We start from the raw sequence: 7,170 nt of genomic DNA on the forward strand, positions 1-7,170 counted from the left end.
CGTGCGTAGGGCTTCCGGCCAGGTGCGGAGTCCAGTGCGCACGGCGCGGGAGTTTCTGGCCAGCGCGAGGCCCCCCGGCCGGCGCGGCACCCTGCGCAGTGCGCGCAGAAGCCCCCGAACCGCGCGGGGTGCCTCACGGCGTGCCTCCCACTAATTATTCAATATATATATATATAAATTGTTAGCCACTGTGACATTCTTTACATGGGGTCTATAAAATTAGTCATCTAGTGGACAGTCAATTTGGGCCACTTCCCAAGAAAATTTCTTTGCACAGTGTCCTAATGCTGTATAGCAGTCCATTTCAAATATCTCCCAATTTACTGGTAATAACAGTTCCCACCCACAGAACAGCTTATTTATCTGTACTGACTCTAATTGGTGTTGATCTCCTTGCGTGTCACGACACTCAGGGCAATGTATATGTCGCTTAAAGGCCACACAGGACCATATACGGTGACAGTGCCTACACTGACACTCTACCCAACCATCGTGTTGAGATCCCGGATGTTTTATACAGCGTATGCGTTCTGGTGGTGGCGGTTCAGGAATTAGGGCATCTTCTTTCTCAAGGTCACAAGCTAACACAAGGATTGGGTTAATTAGGCGATCAGTAACATATACACCTGCCCCTCCACTCTGCTAGGGGATGGCTCCCTCTTTCCATGAAACAAACCACCTTCTCTTAAGAATTTGTCCTGGGGATAATTGAAACCAGGATCTCAGGCTAGGTTTTACACTGAAACTTTCAGGAAATACCTGTTGGGCTCTTCAGTCTCTTTGTTCTGGGGATAACTCATTCCAGTCCTCGATATGTCTTCTCCATTCAGGTGATGAATTCATAAAGGCCTTTTCTGGAGTTTGAGTCGTAGGTCCCCAAGCGTTGACGACACAGTCCACTCCTTCAGGGGTGGTGGAGCAACAGGTCCTTTCACTCTGGTCACGTGTGTCCACCCTAGTTCTGCTGTATGGACTGCGGTCTCTGTTGTGAGCAGTACCTGGAAGGGACCTTCCCAAAATGGGGTTAAAGAAGTTTCTTTCCATCTCTTTATTAAGGCCCAATCCCCAGGGTTTATTTTATGTATTTTGAAATCTAATGGTGCTGTTTGGGCTAAGGCTCCTTGTTCTCTTATTTAACCTTTTTCTAAGTGTCTGTATATATGGTCTTAATTTGGTGTCAATATTGTTATAGTCACCTACTGCATCTTTTAGCCAGATATAAGGCATTCCATAAAGCATTTCATATGGTGATAGACCGAGGTCTGCCCTGGGCTGGGTTCGGATATGTAGTAAGACCAGGGGTAAACATTTAACCCATGACATCTGGGTTTCAATCATCAATTTAGTTAGGGCTTGTTTCAGAGTCTGGTTCATTCGCTCAACCCTCCCTGAACTTTGGGGGTGCCAGGGGGTATGGTGTTTCCATGTGATTCCTAACGCAATTGTTATTTCTTTAAGTATTTTTGCAGTGAAATGAGTTCCTCTGTCTGAATCTATACTATATACCATTCCATATCTGGGAATTATATTTTCAAGTAATACTTTGATTACAAAATTTGTTGTAGCCCTTCCAGTAGGTATTGCTTCTACCCAGTGGGTCAGATGGTCAGTTATTACTAATAGATATTTCCATCTATTCACAGGTGGGAGTTCTGTGAAATCCACCTGGATTCGCTCGAAGGGTCAGTATGCAATATTCCGTCCCCCTACAGGAGTATTTCTCATAACCTTTTTGTTTACTTTTTGACATGTCAAGCAGTGGCTGGTAACTTGCTTAGCGATTTCAAAAATTGCTATGCACCCATAACATTGTAAAAACTGATCACATAGAGCTCGTGTTCCCCAGTGAGTAGTTTGATGTAATTTCATTAATATTGCTCGTGCTATCAGTTTAGAAACTATTTTTCTCCAATCTGCTAAGATCCATGCCCCCCCTTCTTGCTTCTTTGCACCTATTTGTGTTAGTTCTTTCTCTTCCCTCTCTGAAAATACTGGTATTTCTAAGTTTTCAGGCTGTTGTAAGTTTAATATATGTAACTTAGTTATTTCCCCCTTTTCAGCTGCGTCTTTGGCCGCTTCATCTGCTAAGTTATTTCCTCAGATTATGAATGATATTCCCTTTTGGTGTCCTTTTACATGGACTACTTGGGACCCCTGGTGGCCTAGTGGTTAGGATGCAGTACTCTCACCGCTGCGACCCAAGTTCGATTCCCCGGTCCCCCGGGCAGATGGAGCTCGTTAGCCCTGTGAGGCCATCCATCTATGAGAAGGTCACTCTAAACAAACCTACGTCCTGAGGACCTCACTGCCATTGTCCAAGCTTGCTTGGCCCTGGCAGATGAACCTTAGGATTAAAGGGTGGGCTCAGTTCAGCGCATGCTGTGTCTCACCTAAAAAATCCATTGCGCAGGCTGGAAAGGTAAAAGACCTTTCCCAAAATCTTCGTTCGCGAAGACTGGCCATTATTATTATTACATGGACTACTGCTATCTCTAGGGGTTTTCTTAAAGCTTCTAATACTTGATTTATCAACTCTTCATGTATTAGTGATTTACCTCTCGTACTTATTAACCCACTTTCTTTCCAAATTTTCCCAAATGTGTGTATGACTCCATAGACATATTTTGAATCAGTGAAAACAGTTCCCCTTTTTTTCTTTTAATAATTCAAGAGCCCAGTAAAGGGCATATAACTCACATGCTTGTGCTGACCAGGCTGAACTAAGCTTTCCTGATTCTGCAATTGTCATGTTATTCCCATCGATTAGTGCATATCCAGAAATTCTCTTCCCATCTTTGTATTGGGAGGACCCATCAACGAAATATGTTTCTCCTTTTTCTAATTCCACTTCTTCTAAATCTTCTCTGACTTTGGTTTGTAATTGTATTAGTTCTGAACAGTCATGCTCTAATATTTGAGTCAGTTCACTTGGCTCCCCATATAAAAATTGTGCAGGGTTTTGATTGTTAGTTACTAGGAGTTCTAATTCTGGACTATGGATTAATATAGCTTCATATTTTAAAATGCGGGCATCTGTTGGCCATTTTTCCACTTTTTGATTCAGTAGTGCTCGTACAGCGTGGGGGGTGTAAACTGTAATTTTTCCTCCAAAGGTGATTTTATGGCTTTCTTCTACTAATATAGCAGTGGCTGCGACAGCTTGCAAACATACAGGTCAATTTCTGCTGACTGGGTCTAGTAATTTTGACAGATACGCTACTGGTTTTCGGTGTCCCCCTTTTTCTTGTGTTAACATTCCATAAGCAATTCCTTGTTCTACATTTACAAACAACTGAAAGGGTTGCTTCAGTTCAGGGAGTGTTAGAACTGGAGTTCTGGTTAGAGCTCTTTTAATTTCTTCTGCCTTTTCACTATCTTTGTCATTCCACTTCACCACTTCTTGGGTAAGTTTTTCATATAAAAACTTTACTAATCCACTATAACCCTCAATCCACAACCTGCAGTATCCTAATAATCCCAGTAACCTTATATCCCTTTTAGTTTTTGGGGGAGTTAGGGCTAATATTCCTCTTACTCTTTCAGCATCTAGCCGTTTAGTTCCCTTATCTAGCCAGTGACCTAAATACTTTACCTTTTGTTCTACAAATTGTAACTTCTTTTTGGAAACTTTTAATCCTTTTTCTCCCAGGAAGTTTAAGAGTTTTATTGTGATTTCTCTGACTCCCTCTTCACTTTCCCCAGCGATTAATAAATCATCTACATATTGTATAATCTCTATTCCCGGAGGTTTAGGGAATTCTAATAGTAGTTTTTCTAGGGCCTGTCCAAACAGGTTTGGAGATTCTGTGAACCCCTGAGGAAGAACTGTCCATCTTAATTGTTGTTTCCTCCGTGTTTGCGGATCTTCCCATTCGAAGGTGAAGATATTTCTGCTTTCTTCATCTAGTGGGCAGGCCCAGAAGGCATCTTTTAAGTCGATCACACTATACCATATGTAGTTAGGCGGAATATGACTCAAAAGGGTGTATGGATTTGGAACTACAGGGAATTGGGCAATTGTTCTTTTATTTACTTCCCTTAAGTCTTGGACTAGCCTAAAGGTACTATCCCCCTTTTTGACTGGAAGTATAGGGGTGTTATGAGGGGACATACAGACTTCTAAAGTTCCATTTGCCAATAATTTGTCTATAATGAAGTTTTGCTCTTCCTTCTTGAGAAATAGGATATTGTTATATTTGTATTGGGTGGTTGGGATCAATGATTTCTATTTTTATGGGGTCTATCTTTAATTTTCCCACTTGGTCTTCTGAGGCCCACACGCTGGGGTTAATCTTTTCCTCATCTTCCTCTTTTAGAATCATTATTTTAACTCTCATTTCTCCTTCTTCTGGCACAACTCCTATTCCCAGGGAAACCTGTAGGTCTCTCCCTAAAAGATTACAACCTGCTTCAGGTACTAAAAGCAAATCTCCCACTGTAATTTTGGTTTCTCCCTCAATTTGAACTTGTTTTATTATAGGCACTGGGAATCCCTCTCCCTTTGCCCCAATTACTCTAATTGTGTCTTTACTGGCTCTACAACCCTGAGGAATTTTGATTACACATGATTTATCCGCATCCGTATCTACAAGAAATTCATATTCTTCGTCCTGGGGGCCTAATCTCAGCTTTATCAAGGGCTTCTTATGATGTTTTTCTCCCAGGAAATAAAGTCCCTGACTTCCCTAATCCCTCTCGGCTTCTTCAAACAGTTTCACGTCCTTTTGTCTCTTGGGGCAGTTTCTCTTTAGATGACCTTTTTCCCCACAATAATAACATGCAAACTCTTGGCCCCTTGGGACAGTTCGTTGGGGTTTGTCTGTATTCAGACTCCCCTTTTTCCTTTCTCCCTTGAAACTCTTCCTCTCATCTGATTTTACACCTTTATGTGATTCTTGGATGGCAGCTACTAACACTTTTGCCTTTGTTTTTGCTTTCTCATCATCTCTTCGCACATAAACCTTTTGTGCTTCTCTTAGTAAATCTTCAAGCCCCCGGTGCTGCCAATCATCTAATTTTTCTAATTTTTTTCGGATATCGTTCCAGGAATTACTTACAAAGTGGACCTTTAGTACCACTTGTCCAGTTGTAGTTTCTGGGTTGATTCCTGAGTATTGCTGTAAGTCTTTTCTTAATCTCTCTAGCCATGCACTCGGGGTTTCATCTTTTTCTGTTGGCTTTTAAATGCCTTTGTGACATTCTGCCCACGAGGCACAGCTTCTTTAATTCCTCTTATTATTAAGGTATGATAATCTGCCATGTGTTGTCAGTCTGTGGCAGAATTAGAGTCCAAATTGGGAGGATTAGTGGGCATTTTATTGTCCCCGGGGGGGCTCAATTGGTTCTCCCTGTCCCATATCCTTATCCCTGCCATCCGTATCATCTGTCTCTCTTCTGGGTTGAATAGTATTCCCAGAATGGATTGCATTTCTCCCCAAGTAAATGTATTTGGTCCTAAGAATTGATCTAGTTGTTCAGCTACCCCTAAGGGGTCTTCTAATAACCTCCCCATCTCTTTCTTAAGTGCCCGAACTTCACTTGAACTTAGGGGAGCATTTACAAACCCAATTCCCCCTTGTGCTCCCCCCAAGGGCACTTCTCTAAGTGGGTATAATTCTCGTGTCGAGTGCACCCCTTCATTTTCCTCACTAGAGCTATCTTGTTCTACTAAAAGGGCTCTAACTTCCCTTGGGGTGGTTCGTCTCTTCTTCCAAGTCTTACATTTTTCAGGGCTCTCACTCTTATGATTTTGCAGGGTAGTGAAGTCTGTAGTTAAAGGAGTTTGTACAGGGGAAGAATAACTCATAGGCGCTGTGGGAACAGCAGCCGAGGGGGGCTGTAACGAAGGTGATGGAAGGGGCTGTGGAGGGGGTTGTAAAAGGGGTTGGGAAGAAAGGGACTGTGGAGGGGGTTGTAAAAGGGGTTGAGGAGGGGATGGATTATAGGGTGGAGGTAAATTGTCTAATGGCTCCCATTTGGTTTCTGTTAATTTCTTTTTGGCTTGTTTTTCTTTCGTTAACTTATAAACTTTAGTAGGTTCTGGCCAAACCTCCTCTTTCCAGCAAGCAGCATATTCACTTTCTTCAGAGTTTATCGGCTCCTTGCTGTTTGCATAACTGTTGAGGGTTTGGCATATCCAACCCTCAAATGATCCATACACAGGCCAAGAGATATCATCACTCCTTATTTTTTCTTTAGTCCACTCAATCATGCAGAACTGAATCATTTTTGATTTTTCCTTATTTTTAGTACTCTCTCTCTTTTCCCAGTTAAGGATCATCACCCCTAGAGGACTGTCTAAGGGTATATCTGGCAATTCCTGCCTGCTCCTTTCCTTCCTGAGGCAACTTAATTTACTAATTCCCTGCCCCATAGTCCTGAGGTCCCTTCTAAAGTCTTCCTACCTTCCTACTGACCCTCTGGGATCCCTTCTAGGATTTTTCACCGACTCAGTGGTCCCTTCTGAAAAACTCCCACCGACCCCAGAGGTCCACTCATGAATTCAATCGCTTCGTCCCTTCACCTGCTGTTTCCCTTGCGGGAAGACAGAAACGAGGTTAGAAGGACTCCACTCTCATGTCGCAGCGTTGCTGCGTCTCATACACTCATTCACTCCGACCTCTTTATCCGCCCCCCCGAAGTTATACTCACAGTCCGTTGTTCTCACTCGGGTCTTCGTGCACAGGAATTATGGGTCTTTTGCTGCAGCACTCCAGGAGCTTTTTAATTCCTTGCTTTTATCATATGCATGTGTCCTTGTTGAAATATTAGGCCTGTGAATAGGTCGCTGAAAAACAGCGGGTGCGCTCCTATCCCAGGCACTAAATATCTCTCAAAAAACAAAGGGTATCACGTCAGGGTCGCCAAGTTTGTGAGAAATAGAAACCCAGAGCCGGGTGATTTCCAATTAGAATTTATTATATGATAAAAGCAAATTCAGCGCTGGGGTGATCAGGGAGGGGTTTTAACAACTTCCAACGCCTGTCATACCCAAAGAAGACAGTTGTTCTACATTTATTTCCAGCTACTTCATGAATATTCATTATACATAAGCATAAACATTACACATTGTTAAGTCAGACATTCAACAGATGTTTTTCTTAACCAAGAGTGTTATCTATAAGCATCCATAATATATTGTCAAGTCAGACATTCAGCAGATGATTGCTT

General features: G+C 42.5%; 1 long non-coding RNA gene across 1 annotated transcript; it reads right to left on the reverse strand.

Annotated features, from left to right (window-relative positions):
- Positions 1 to 568: 568 nt before the first annotated feature.
- LOC113981226 lies at positions 569 to 6,657 on the reverse strand. Its single transcript, XR_003538358.1, has 2 exons — positions 6,405 to 6,657; positions 569 to 1,009 (listed from the first exon to the last, which is right to left on the reverse strand). It is a non-coding gene; the product is annotated as an uncharacterized LOC113981226 (long non-coding RNA).
- Positions 6,658 to 7,170: the final 513 nt, after the last annotated feature.

This window comes from Neopelma chrysocephalum, unplaced genomic scaffold (genome assembly GCF_003984885.1).
Source record: "Neopelma chrysocephalum unplaced genomic scaffold, ASM398488v2 Primary Assembly neopelma1_96279, whole genome shotgun sequence".
Lineage (NCBI taxonomy): Eukaryota > Metazoa > Chordata > Aves > Passeriformes > Pipridae > Neopelma > Neopelma chrysocephalum.